The sequence below is a fragment of the Dermacentor andersoni genome, chromosome 5, assembly GCF_023375885.2.
Source record: "Dermacentor andersoni chromosome 5, qqDerAnde1_hic_scaffold, whole genome shotgun sequence".
Classification (NCBI taxonomy): domain Eukaryota; kingdom Metazoa; phylum Arthropoda; class Arachnida; order Ixodida; family Ixodidae; genus Dermacentor; species Dermacentor andersoni.
The window spans coordinates 67,397,238-67,411,881 of record NC_092818.1 but is presented as its reverse complement, the minus strand read 5'-3'; the positions used below and the strand labels follow the sequence as shown (position 1 = coordinate 67,411,881).

General features: G+C 47.2%; 1 long non-coding RNA gene across 1 annotated transcript in view; it reads right to left on the bottom strand.

Annotated features, from left to right (window-relative positions):
- Nucleotides 1-14,644, bottom strand: part of LOC140218477 (uncharacterized) — a 151,300-nt gene that overhangs the window by 61,844 nt on the left and 74,812 nt on the right. The window lies entirely within an intron of this gene.

The window sequence follows — 14,644 nt, the reverse complement described above, 5'->3', positions numbered from 1 at the left end:
GACACACGACAATTGGCGAGCCCGCCAGCATCCGATCTATGATACGTTCCAGGATTCTATTCCGGCCCTGTCACTGATCTTGGTGGTTTAGAGATAGAGTGGGAACGTTTGGCGGTGATAGCTGAAGATTTAAACCTGTCGAAGGACGAGACGATGTCGTTCTTCGAGAGTGCTCAACAAGAAAAAGAAAAACAACACGAACGAGCGTGCGAAGAGCACAAAAGAGAAAAAGAAATTTTAGAATTGAAGATAAAACTAGCAGAGATAGGGGCGGCCTCTCGTAATGGCACGAGTACACCCGGATTGGCGTCATCCGACTCACCTTCTTCCAGGCCAAGACAGATTTGCCCTAGGAAATTGATGGCACCTTTCGATGAGCGGAAGGACGATCTGGATACGTATTTGCATCGGTTTGAAAAGATAGTAATTGGGCAAGGCTGTGACAGGAACGAGTGGGTTAATGCTTTAAGCCTGTGTTTAGTGGGCGAGGCTCTGAGTGTCTTTGGGCGTATGCCAGCAAAGGAGTCATTAGACTATGACAAGGTGAAGAAAACTTTATTGCAGAGATTCAGGTTGACCGCAGAAGGGTTCCGGACGAAGTTTAGGTCATGAAAGCCTGAAGGTGCAGAAGGAGTCAAGCAGTTCACGCGTCGTGTAACAAATTGTTTTGGGAAGTGGATAGAGCTTTCCGAGACGGACAAAACGCATGAAGGGGTTCGCGACAAAGTCATGGGTGAACGATTTTTTGCCAGGTGTAGCAGCAGTTTTAACGATATGCCTTAAAGAGAGAAAACTACAAACTGTGGAGCAGATGGCAGAACAAACAGACCAGTTCATAAAAGCACAAAGATTGTGAAATTTGGAAAAGGGTGACAAGGATGCGCACATGACAGCAGTAGGAGAGATGAAGAACCAGGGGCAAATTAGTAGACAGAGGGGACGCCAGAGATGTTTTCTATGTAAGCGGTTAGGTAATTTAGCCGCGAGCTACCGAGTGAGAGGTAATCGTCACTAAACGCTGATGGTTTGCCAGTTGTTCCAAAAGAAAGGTCACAAGGCAGACAAATGCAGGACTGGACCCGTGGATAAGACGTCATGTACCATGAGGTCAAGAGAGGATGGAGAGAGAGAGCAAGACAAGCCTGCAGTGGAAGGCGATATACAAGGACGCAAAGCGGGAACAACGTTTACGAAGTCGTCGAGAACACAGACTATGATGAAGATCCGACACGCATCAGACTCGGAAGAAACATGCGAGAACAAAAGCCTAAGAAAACGCTCCTTTCTGATAGTATCACAGCCATAGGCTAGGGTTGCCTGACTTTCGCCTAGAAAATTCCTCGGACTATCGTAGACGGGGATAAGGACATGTTTGGAATACATAAGTGTTACCATTCCTTCATAGACTTTGTGGTCTCCGACTATAACGGTGCTCCACCGGCAGTAACCTAGACCACCGCGCGGGTCCGAGGATCTGAGCCTCTCAGAGGAACGATCAGCTCAGCCACGTGTGTAGCGTGTGCCCTAAGCGACCGCTCGTTCGGCCTCCTCTGGGAGCCAAAGAGAGCGCCGCAAGGAGAAGGCCCAAAGTACAAGGAAGGCGTTTATTAGACGACCACCTTGGCGTTTACGATAACTGTTACACCCGTATCGGCGCGGGGCCCGTGAGCCCAAGCTCCCGCATGTTAAGGGTGACAGTAAGTCTGAGAAAACGTGGTGACACACTGCTATACGGGAGGATGGCTCCCAACGACCATGCTACCAGGGCAACGTTCCTTCTTCTCGGAGCAGCCTCTGAGTGCGACTGCGCTCAGTACGACCGCGCACGTCAAGTGACCCGCGTCTCTTTGGCGTAGCCTCCAGAACAGGAGCAGCGAATAGGTACGCAACCGCCTCGGATCGAGGACCTTAGGCAAGACCGGCCAACCCAAGGAGTGACCGGGAGAGTCGGAAGTCAGCACGCACCGTTTCGGTGTCCGAGAGCTTCTCCCCACGTTGCCACTCCTCGGTCGGCTTGAGCCACCAGGACAGAGGGAACGCGGGTTCCCACCCAAACAGACAAATCGGGTGAGCCCCTGGACCGTTCGGGGGCGGACAACACCAAGTGTTTTACGGTCCCGCTGCTGTTCGGTTCCCTCGGTAGAACGAGAGAGAACGAAAGCGGTGGACCGCGTGAGCCAAGTTCGAAAGCGACCTGAAAATGCTCAAAACGTGCTGCGCTATGGCGCCGCAACGAAATGGACAACGCAGTCCCCACAAGCTTTATTTTGAGTCAATTGAGTTTTTAGTTTTCGAGCTTTGAGTGTAATTCTGATCTTATGAGTAAACTGGCAACGTGCACCGGAATTCTCGCAAAATTTCGGCATTTTCTGCCCGAACGCATAAAATTAATTATTTACAATGCGCTGTTTGTATCCCACCTAAATTATTGTTTCTTGGTTTGGGGTACTACCACTAAAACAAATATTAATAAAATATACATGCTTCAAAAGAAAGCTGTACGCTACATTGCGAACGTAGACTACCTTGCTCACACTCAGGAACTGTTTGCTCGTTACCAAATTTTGCCGATTAATACCGTGTACGAATATTACTTAGCATTAAAATACAAGCGTTGTATCCAAAATAACCAGCTTAGTTTTCTTGAATTACCCTGTCTCAGTCAAAATCTTTCAGAATACTCCTTTCGCAGAAAAGAAATTTGGCACATTCCCTTCTCCCGTACAATGTACGGGCAACAGATGCTCCGACATAGCCTGCCCACTGTTTTGAATAAATTATTGTCAAGGGGTATAGTTCCTGAAACATGTTCACTTGTTGACATGAGAAGTGCACTAATTCACTAATATCTTCATTATGAAAGCCGCGTTCATGTATTTTTTTTTCGTATCTTGCTCTGCGATGTATCCTGTGTAATTTTATCTTGCTGCTATGCATGTCTGTGTTTTTTTTTTCTTACTGTTATGCTGTGTTTTTTCTGTTTATGCTTTGTCCACAAACTCATGCATATACGAGATATTTTTGCCCTTGTTAAATAGCCAGAGTGTTACTATGACTTTTACACTTTACGTTTTCGCTGTATGCCTTGTACAGGGGGGCTCGGGCGTCCCTCAAGTGATTGTGTTCACTTTTTGCCCGGGCCTACCCGCATCGTTGATTTTTTGGCGATGTAAATAAACTTCAACTTCAACTTCAACTTCAGCTTCATTAAAATCTGTTTCCAATGCTCTGCTGCGTCTCCATAACCCCATCTTTAGTAACATCCGCACGCCCCGAGATGGGTGACGCACGACAACGCATAATGTCTTGCACCGTGCTCTTTACTCGCTCATCTAAGTCGAAAGATGGATTGGCTTCGCGGTGTTCTTCCATGACAGACTAAAATTTAGTCCAGTCCACTCTTTGAATCGTATCCTGTATTTTGGAAGGAGACAATCCTCTGATCTTAACGTATGTGGGGATATGGCCGCTTCCGTGCGGCTCTATGTCCGCAAACCACCCAGCACGTCTGACAAGGCTTTGTGGGACAAAAGCCAAGACATTTGCTGTATGTGGAGCCACGTAGAAAATGTAGGGCTGTCATTATTCAACGGCCAAAGTTCATTACTGGAGGCGCAACATACCGGAGCTCTGCCTCTGACGTTGATCTTCGAACTTCCACAGAGTCTATGATGGGCATTGAAATCTTCAATAATGACCCATGAATCGGGAGTTGAGGACAGGATGTCTCGTAGTCTTTTGTGACCAAATCGACTTGGCGGAGGTAGGTAGGCGCCAAAATCAGTCAAGGTACAATTATTTTTCTTTACTGTTAGGCATATATATTGATTACCGTCATTAGGTGGCCCAGGCAGATGAATGTAAGTGAGCTCATGGCGAATAAACACGAAAACCTGTCGTTGTCGCCAACAGTTGACGACATAAACGACTCATATCTAGAAAGCCTGATCGTGTTCGATAAATTCGGCGCGCAAATGAAGATAATGGGAAACATATTAGCATAAACGAAGCGACGGAAATTCGAAATTTGCGCTCTGAGTCCGTGGGTATTCCACTGCAAAATAGCTGCTTTTCTGCCCTCATCCCTGAAATACAGTGGCTGGGAGCCATGATCTACTCAAGGGTTGCCAGTACCGGACACAGAGCGTCCAGTACTTGAAGCGCCCTTCTGCCAGACGGTGTGTCCATGTTGTTTAGGAACACGCGAATGGCATTCATTAAAGGCCTAAAAAGAGCTACTTCTTGCTCATCAGTTTTCCGCTACTCCTCGATGCAGCACCTTGTTGTGTTCGGGGGGGGGGGGGGGGGGGGGGGGGCTTCTGCTGTGGCTCTTCTGCCGGCCGTGCAAGCGCAAGTGGTGGCCATTCCTTCGTAGAGAGAGATCTGGAAGTTTGCTCCCGTCGAAAATCGGTGTTTAGCGTGCTGGAAACTTCCGCTGACAATGCTGCTTGGCGAGTCGACTTTTTTTGAAAAGCTGATATTTTCCGTCGTGAGGACCTCCGATGGTAATGTCTTCGCCGGAATTCGGCCTCTTTTTGGGTAGAGCTGTCTCCCATCATCTGCTTGAAAATGGAGATCTCTTTCTTGATCTGGGGACAACCTTTGGAAGAAGCGCAGTGATCGCCTTGACAGTTAGGACACTTCTATGTGGTTGCGCAGCAGTAGTCTTCTTAGTGGGGTTCGGCGCATCGAGGTAAAACTGCGGAATTCTGGCACCCTTCACATGGCCAATCTTCTGAAAGTTGAAGCACCGCATTCGTCTTTGAATAAATGATCGAACCTGGTGGCGAAAGTGGCCAACCTATACATCTTGGAGGGAAGACGGTCACCTTTGAACGTTATCCTCGCACAACGTGTGTTACCGAGGCGACCAAGGTTCACAATGACGCTGTGTTCACTTGCTGGTTTTATGAGAACTGGGAGGTCTGCGTTAGGTGCTTCATGGTCAATGTCATAGATGACTCCTGTTATTGTGGCACCATTCGCTGGCACGATGGATCAGATCTTGAGATTACCCAGGTGCGTTACATGTTGTATGTGTTCAGCGCGCTCTGGTTTAATTATCACATCGATTGCCAGGACCTTTCTTCGAGTGACTATTCTGACATCCTTGATCTAATTTGGCACGGTGTTTTCTAGATACACGGAGAGTGCTTGCCTGTGGAGGACGCGTCGATTGCCAGTTGCGTTGGGTGGCACAAACTGGATGGAGAGAGGTCATCGTTGAGGCACAGTTTTCACGGTGGTCGCACTTGACGCCGAAGATGCGTTCATAATTCTTCGTTTGGCCTTTAGGTGCAGGACAGGTCCAAAGCTGTCTTCCGAGGATTCGTCACCTGATGCGGAGTACACTTCTGTGTCCTCGCTATCGCTTGATGTATTTCCTCGCTTCCTAATAGCGATGTGCGGGATGTTGTACATCCGTCACCGCGATGTAGGGGGCGCTAGACCCCTCAAGTGCAGTGAGAAGTCCATAATATCACAGAGTTGTTGTTGTTGTTGTAGCCTGTGGCACGTGTGGCTCCTACCCACGATGGGGGATTGGCCAAGAAATGGGTGGATTATTCCAAAATTATATAGAGCATAAATTTCCTAATATCTATGGGAATAGCATTGAATAGGGTTGAATTACCGGCTAAAATAAAATTAGGAAGGTGCTGTTGAATGAGTAATAATTAATTTAAAAGTAATAAAAAAAATTGAATTTAGCAGGGCATTCGTTTAGATTCGGTAAGGAATGTTTGGACAGCGAAGCATGCATCCCTGTGGCTGAATCCCAAAGTGGACGCCCCGAACGAAAGAATTGCAGGTTCTGTCAAGTCCAGGCCAATTCTCCGAAAAGGTATCTCCAACAATCTTTTTCTTAACGCAGCAAAGCGGCGACAAGATAGAAGAAAGTGCTGTATCGTCTCCTCCTCTTCACAAAAAGAACAGAGGGGAGAGGGAACCAAACCCGACCTGTGTAAATAGAAATTTAGGGAGGGAATGCGGCAGCGTAATTTGGTGAGGCAGACCTCAAGCATCTTTGTGTAACAAGATTCGCTATGCCAGGGAAATGCCAGGTGTTTATACTCTGGAGAAGCTGTCAAATGTGGGTTTGATAAGGCTAATCTAATTGATCTCATCCGAAATCTTGCCGCCGTGATCTGTGCTGTCACTGGTAGAATAGGAAGAACAGGGCCGGATAGTGATGCATGTGCCAGTGAATCGGCAGCTTCATTAAAAAACAAACCTTTATGACCAGGCACCCAAATCAAATGAATACATATCACATGGGCCGGAACTAGTAAGTGGAAGAGTTTTAGCATGGGTGACTCATTAGTAGCGGTAAGGCAAGAACATACAGAAAGGGAGTCCGTAAGAATAGCAGCCGTTGTAAGCATTTGGTCTAATTTACGTAACGCTAGGATTACTGCTAACAACTCGGCCAGAAAAATAGGCACAAAATCAGGCAATCTTAAAGAAAAAGACCAGTCGAGCACAGGACAAAATATTCCAATGTCAGCTTTTTCCACACACTGTGAGGCATCTGTTGCAATGATAATGTTTGTTTCTAGGGTGCTTAGGTGGTCTTGCAACATGGCGTTTAAGATGCCGTAAGGGAGTAGTTTCGCGTGGTTCGGGAAAATGTCGTCGAACCTGATCTCTGGGTAACTTGAATGCGTATTATTAGGAATCACATCACGAATTTGCACGTTTAGTGGTTCAAGTAATGTTTGCACAAATATAATCTGTGGTCTATGAAACCTGAGCCAATGAACAGGAAAAAATGATTCTGGATCGGAGATGAAAATAATTTGAGGACGGTTTAATGGTGATTCATATAGCCTTAAGAAGGTCTGAACGGTCAGAAGGTGAAATCGGCATAATATGGGTGAGATTCTTGCTTCCATGTATAATACGGCATTTGCAACGTATTTTGGAAGGCCTAAGCACAGACGTAGTGCCTCTCGTTCTAACAAAACTAGCGGCCGAAGCTTGTATGATGGAACACCTGAGAATAAAACACATCCAAATTCTAACACCGGACGAACGTACATTTTATATACCATCAAGAGGGATTTTCTGCGCATACCTGTTCTTCGATTGCTTAACTTGCGCAAAATGCCCATTGTACGAGCTCCTTTTGTCGCAATATATTCAATATGTGGCCGCCAGTTAAGATTTCCGTTGTAAATAACTCCAAGGTACTTTAGTGACTCTACTTGTGGGATATCTTCGAGATGGTAGTTCAGCGATATGTATACTGGGTCTTTAACTGGAAAAACAAGTATAGCACACTTATTAGCATTCAGGTTTAAGTGTAAGCTATCCAGCCAGTGTTCCAGTTCCCTTAGATACGACTGCAAAATTTCGTAAAGAGAGTATATGTCACTAGCCATACCAAAAAAGGCAATGTCATCAGCATAAACGTAGGTACTGACTACTGGGTGAACGGGGATTCTGCTCAGTAAAATATTAAATAATACTGGAGAGAGTACCGATCCCTGAGGCACACCTCTTGTTTGCTTATGTTTTCTAGAAGAATAGCCGCTTCGAAAACAATAGAATTCCCTGTCTTTTAAAAATTCATGCACCCATGCTACAATATAGCCTGGAAAACAATGGCTCTGTAACCGATTTGTTAAAATTGTGTGTTCAATGCTGTCATAGGCTTTACATATATCTAAAGTCACTAAAGCCGCGTATTGTTTTTTCTGTCTGGCGATGTTAATTCGACTTTCAAGGTCTACATGCGCGTGCCATATTGAATAGCCAGATCGAAATCCGATTTGGCAAGGACTCAACAATTGATTTTCGTCAATAAACTCTATTATGTGGCCGAGAAGCACTCTTTCAATAAGTTTCACTATGTTTGATGTCAACGCAATTGGTCTGATGTTGTCGATAGTGTACCCTGCCCCTTGCTTTTTAAGTAACGGAACAATTTTGGCGATCTTCCATTCTTGTGGAATCCATGCATTGCTAACAGAGTAGTTTACCAAGTTCAGAAGCTCACGTGGAGCTTCTTGAAAGAAAATCTTCAACATTGCATTTGTTATTCCGTCCGGGCCAGGCGCTGTAGTTGGCAACCGTAACATAACTTGTGCTACTTCCGAATAGGATATCTCTTTGTAGTCTGATAATGCAGGAGTAAAAACAGAAGCTTGAAGGCGCGTTGCGAACCGGTTCTCCAATCCTTTAGCCAATAGCTCTAAGGACTCCTGCATTTCCTGTGAGGTATAGACGATTGAGTCTACATTAACGCTCATTGGGAGTCTGTTTCTAAACCGAAGGTAATTAAATAAAGCACGTTTGTTTTTGGATTTAGATAGATAATCGAAATGGTTTTTATCGTACTCATCTTTTGCGTTTTTAATAGCACGTTTGAAGGTTGCCGAAATAAATTGATAATCTTTCCAATTTTGTGGGCTCTGATTATGTAGAAGTTTTTTCCAAGCAGCTTTCCTTCTTCGATAAACTCGTGTGCACTCACTGTTCCACCAAGGACTAGATGGGGAACGCTTAGAGGTCTGAATTACAAATTCAGACTTTTGTCGGGACATCTGTAGCGCTGAACAAATATTCAAGCCAGTTTCTTCGTTATTACTATTAGTTAATGATGCAATGGTGGAGCGCAAGCAGTCTTTAAATTTTTTGCAATTCACAAATATCCTGTCGTGTCGATCAACTGATGTTAAAGGGCATGCAATTTCAAAGTATACTGGAAGATGATCACTGTTTGTACCGAAATCAATCGTAGTCCAAGATGTCACGGCGACGCTTGTGCTAGAAAACGTCAAATCTAACACTGAGCGAGATTGCCCACGGATAAAAGTAGGTCCTCTGACATTAAGGCATGAAAGATTTTTATCTATGGTCCAGTCCCATAGACGTGTCCCACATGCATCTGTTTTGTAACCCCATAACACGTGATGCGAGTTGAAGTCACCAGTAAGGACGACTTCATTTTTGCAGCTGGCAAGCGCACTATCCAATTGGTATGTACTGTGTACGCCCGTAGGGAAATAAGCATCTATAATAGAAAATGAACGGTAGCCTGGGATGCTAAGGTGCACTGCCAAAATTTCACATTCTGGAGACATTAACCTGAAAGCTATTTTCGCCTTATGACAGAATTTAGACGATACAAAAATCATTAAACCACCTCCTAGTGAAAGGCGATCTAATCGAAAAGATCGAAAATCTTTAAAATGAAAATTTTTCTCAGGAGTAAGCCAGGTTTCTTGTAAGATTATGACGTCAGGATTAAGTTCAGTTGTTAAGTAATTTAAGTCTGTTGAAGCAGAGAACAAGGAACGACAGTTCCACTGTAGCACTTTTAAAAAAGCTATGGTGATGATCTAATTGATATTCAGCGACTATCGTCGCGATAAACTTTCTTGGATGCCAGAATGAGAAAAAGAATTACCCTTTTTGTTTTTGTTATAAGGACAAGAAGTAGTTACTGGAGACCCAGTTCGCTTTTGCGGCCTGATATCATGACCCACTTCCATGTCGACCTGCGAGTCTGACTGACGCGAAGAACAAGGATCGGATCCTACAAATGTTGGGTCCGATGTGGTACTCGGCGCTAGAACTGAACTGGCTACCTGTTCTGCAGCACAAACAATCGATTTGGTGATTGGTGCGGCAGCTGTTTGCAACAGCTGTGTCATCTGCGCAGTAAACACTTGTGAAATACATTCGATAACACTTGTGACAATATGTTGCATAGCCTTTGTCATAGCTTTTTCTACTGCTGATTCAATAAGTTTAGGCAAGTTGTCTTCATGGAAAGTAGATTGCCTCGCAGTGACGCCAGCGTATCCAAAGGCTCTTTCCTTGACGACTGCAATAGCTTCTCGCCGCGAACATCGTCGCCTGTCAATTATCTCTAGTAACTGTATTTCGTTAGCTCTAGCCGAGCAGCTTCCATAGTCAGCCGCATGGTTTCCTCCGCATAGGCAGCACGTCTCGGTTTCAGCTGTGCATTCATTGGGGGAATGATCGGCACCATAGGCGCGGCAGCGTCCATTTGATTTGCAGCCTCCTGCACTATGGCCAAAACGCCAACAGTTTCGACACTGAAGTGGACGCGAAGCGAGAGGTTCCACTCTAAAAATAAGTGGCCACACTTTTAGTTCAGATGGGCAGGTCATGCCAGCAAACGTAGCAATAACCGATTCTGTGGCAACTTTTTCCCCGTTTACGAGTCGGTTACATCAGCATACCGCTATCACGCCAGCATCAGACAGTTTCTCCAGAGTCTCAGTTGGGCTCAATCGAGAGTCTACGCCCCGGACAATGCCTTTAGTGCATGCTAGATGAGGAGGAATGAACGCACTCACCGGGACAGATGCGAAAGTCTTACACTTTAAGAGGTCTGCAACACAGGTCGAATCTGATGACCTACAAACTATACCACCTCTTCCAAATTGTCGGACATCGCTTATCATCTGGAAATGCTGCGTCATGGCTTGGAGCTCGGCCTGAACAGCTTGTGGGTTGTTCAGCCGGATGAATCCACCGTTCGAGGGCACCAGCGCGACAGGGATGCTGCTAACACCGCTGCGGAAGAAAGATTGCAAAGGCAAATCATCAGGAGAAAGGGAGGCTGACCAAGGGCTGGGCCCTTGCCCAGGAGAGTTTTTAGACATCAGTGCTGATTCAATCACGAAATAAGTCCTACAAAAATTAGATAACTGAGATAACTGAGATAACTAGGTCAAATCCACCCAAAACTCAGCCAAACCACCAAGCAAGTTCCAGCTTGGGCACACCGGGGCGGAGAACCGAACGAGTCCACGGGTCTGGCGAGATGTGTTCCGCAGGAGGAGCACTTCGTCTTCGTTCCCCAACGCAATGTAGAAATTTATAGTGCAGTAGGAGCAGGCAGCAAGTGCAGTGTCACTCGCAAATATGCACTGCATGAATGACGCACCACATCTAATCGTCACTCGCAGAAAATGAGTCGTAAAAGTATTTCCGACAGGGGAGGAATATCCCGACAGGCAGTGGTCAGTAGGTACTGTCCAGAAAAATGACCATTTTAGCTGTGATATTCTGTCTTATGCGATGGACCCGTCGTTCGCGGCAGGTCGATTGATGGGAGTGCAAAGCTGGGGCCATCCAACCGAGCTTGTATAACTCGTGAATCGCGTGCTTCTCCATTTGGTCCAGGCCTGGTAATGTTGGATTTACAAGTTGACCTCGTAACTGCATGCTTTTTTTCGTCATGCAATCAATCACTCCGGAACGGCGCTGGATCCACAACTACTAATCAAGCGAGCACAAGGCCACTCCCCCTTAAGAAACAAGCTTTTGCACGCGCACACAAAAGCAAGCGCTGCTGCTTCCGAGTCTTTATCACTTGCCCTTGGCCTCCCTTGCCCCTCAACCCTTCACAACTTTAAATACAGCCATTCTGTAATGCTCAAAGAAGTGGTTGATAAAACACGATAACAATCAACTGCCTAAACACGCGAAACTTTAAAAAAACGTCATGAAAAACAATATTGCCACAGAAAAACCATGCACAGGGGCCAGTACCCATTGAGGCTATGAAGCATCCAGGACAAAGATTCATTCACTGAGGTTAATCACTGCCTCCAGTTCCCAATTTTATCCCTACAATTTCCACGGGCACTGCACTCTACTGAGACCAAATCGACAATGGTTAGGAGGGGGCATAGATCACTTCAGCCCTCATAAATTGAAGATCGCGACAACCCACGCATGTCCTACGGCTCCTCCTACTGTTCCTAAATACCTGACAGCTACCCCTCTCAAAAATCAGAGAAATTGCCTGCTATTCCAAACACACCGTAATATAATATTGCTACGCGAAGGACGAATCAGTAAGACGAGCCACTATTTACAGGTTATATTTACCACAGCGGTTGCAGCAATGACTGGTTAGATTCACAGCGTGAGCCCAGTTTGTTCTTCCTCCTCTTTTCTCGAGTGACGGCGCCCAGGCGCCTCGTTCAAAGAATCAAAAACGACACGCGGGTAGCATAATCCCCCGGCGGCAGATGCGACGACCCGGAGCATCTAAATGTCATCACTCGGTGGGTGATAGTGCTTCAGTCGTGTAACGTGCACGATATAACTGGACTGAGAAGCAGAGGGGGCGTCAGGGGCGATTTCGTAGGTGACGGGAGTCACGGCACAACGCACTCAGTACAGGCCTGTACAACGAGACAGCAGTTTTTCGGACAGGCCGACCTGACGCGACGGAGACCATAGAAGCACCAAAGAACCAGGCGGGAAGTGCACGTCTCGGCGTCGCCGGTCGTACAAACGCCTTTGACTCTCTTGGCATTCAGAAGGCGGTCACGGGCAATTTCCCTTGCGTGGGCACAGCAGGCGATGGAGTCAAGTGCATATTGACTGGTCGGTGCCGCGTGAACAGGGAGGTTTGTGTCGAGGGGCAGTGCTGTTTCTCGGTCGAACAGAAGGGAAAATGTGGAATAACCGGCTTTGTCGTGACGCGAGGAATTATAAGCAAATGTGACAAACGGTAGAGCGAGGTCCCAGTCAGTGTGGTCTGAAGAGACATATTTCGCGAGCATGTCCGTGAGAGTGGGAATGAGACGCTCCGTGAGGCCATTCGTTTGCGGATGGTATGACGCGGATAGCTTGTGCCACGTGGTACAGCACTGCAGGATGTCCGCGACGACTTTTGATAGGAATGTCCGGCCACGGTCTGTGAGAAGTTATCGCGGAGCTCCATTTAATAAAATCACGTCAGGTAGAAGAAAATCGGCGATATCTGTGGCGCTGCTTGTAGGAAGCGTTCGGGTGATGGCGTAGCGCGTGGCGTAATCCTTGGCCACAGCGATCCACCTGTTCCCCGAGGTAGAAAGAGGAAAAGGGCCAAGTAAGCCCAAACCAACCCGAAAGAATGGTTCCGCGGGATTGTTGAGCGGTTGAAGGTACCCAGCAGGGAGCGTCGATGGTGTCTTGCGTTGCTGGCTTTTCTCCCAGGCAGTTACGTGTCTTCGAACGGAGGGAGCAAGCACTGGCCGAAAGAAGCGTCGACGGATCCGGTCGTAGGTACGTAACACCTCCAGGTGACCGGCAATGGGGTGGTCGTAAAGTTCGTGCAGAAGAGCCGAGCGCAGATGTTTAGGGATTACAAGGAGTAATGCGGGGCCATCGGAGTGAATGTTGTGGCGGTAGAGTACGCCATCTTGAAGTGTGAATAAGCGAAGGCAACTGTCGACAAGTGACGATTTCAGGCGGTCAATGATGATACCCAAGGACGGGTCACGGCGCTGCTCGTCGGCAGTGCAAAAATCTAGCAGTGGAAAAACAGAGAAAACACAGCCGTCGGTGTCAGTATCAGACGTAGAGGTCGCGTCTTCGACTGGGTGGCGAGAGAGGCAATCTGCGTCCAGGTGTTGTCGTCCCGACTTGTAAGTCACTGTGTAGGGATATTCTTGTAGTCCGAGGACCCAACGCCCGAGCCAGCCAGTAGGATTCTTGAGTGACGAAAACCAACAGAGTGCACGATGGTCTGTGATTACTGAGAAGGGCTTGCCATATAAATATGGGCGGAAAATTGAAACAACCCAGACGAGAGCAAGACATCCGCGCTCGGTAGTCGAATAGTTGCGCTCTGCAGACGTCAGGAACCGGCTAGCGTAGGCTATAACGCGGTCGTATCCGTGTTGGCGTTGGGATAAGAGGGCGCCGATCCCATAACCGCTGGCGTCGGTTCGGACCTCTGTAGGTGCGGACGGGTCAAAGTGGGCCAAGACCGGTGGATCGGTGAATCATGATAAGGTGTGAAAATGCGGCTGCCTGAGCGGGACCCCACGTAAAAGGCACGTCTTTCTTCAGAAGTTCAGTGAGTGGTCGAGCGATTGCTCCGAATCCTTTCACGAACCGTCGGAAATAAGAACAGAGCCCCGCAAAACTCCGTATGTCTTTGACAGACTGAGGTACAGGAAAAGCCGTTACTGCTCGAACCTTCTCCGGGTCGGGTTGTACTCCGGAAGCATCAACGAGATGGCCTAGCACTGTAATCTGTCGGCGCCCGAAGTGGCACTTCGATGAGTTTAATTGGAGCCCAGCCTTGCGGAAGACGTCAAGGATATTTGCGACGCGCTCAAGGTGCGTCTCAAATTTAGGAGAAAACACAAGGACGTAGTCGAGGTAACTAAGTTGACCATTTGAAACCTTGAAGCAGAGAGTCGATCATCCGTTCGAACGTGGCGGGGGCATTTCACCTTGAATTGATAGAGGCCATCTGGTGTGACGAAAACGGTCTTTTTTTGGTCTTGCTCATCGACGGAAATGTGCCGAAAATCATTTCAAAGGTCAATGGACGAAAAGTATTTGGCACCGTGAAGACAATCAAGAGCGTCGTCGATTCGTGGTAAAGAGTAAACGTCCTTTTTAGTAATTCGGTTTAGGTGGCGGTAATCAACGCACAACCGCCACGTGTCATCTTTCTTTTTGACGAGTGCGACCGGCGACGCCCAAGGACCCGACGAGGGCTCAAAAATGCCTCTGGCTTGCATCTTGTTGACTTCTTACTGAATAACTTGCCGCTCTGCAGTGGACACGCTATACGGTCGGCGGCGAGTGGGAACAGCGTCACTAGTGTTTATCCGATGCTTAACAAAGGACGTCTGACCAAGTGGTCGATCAT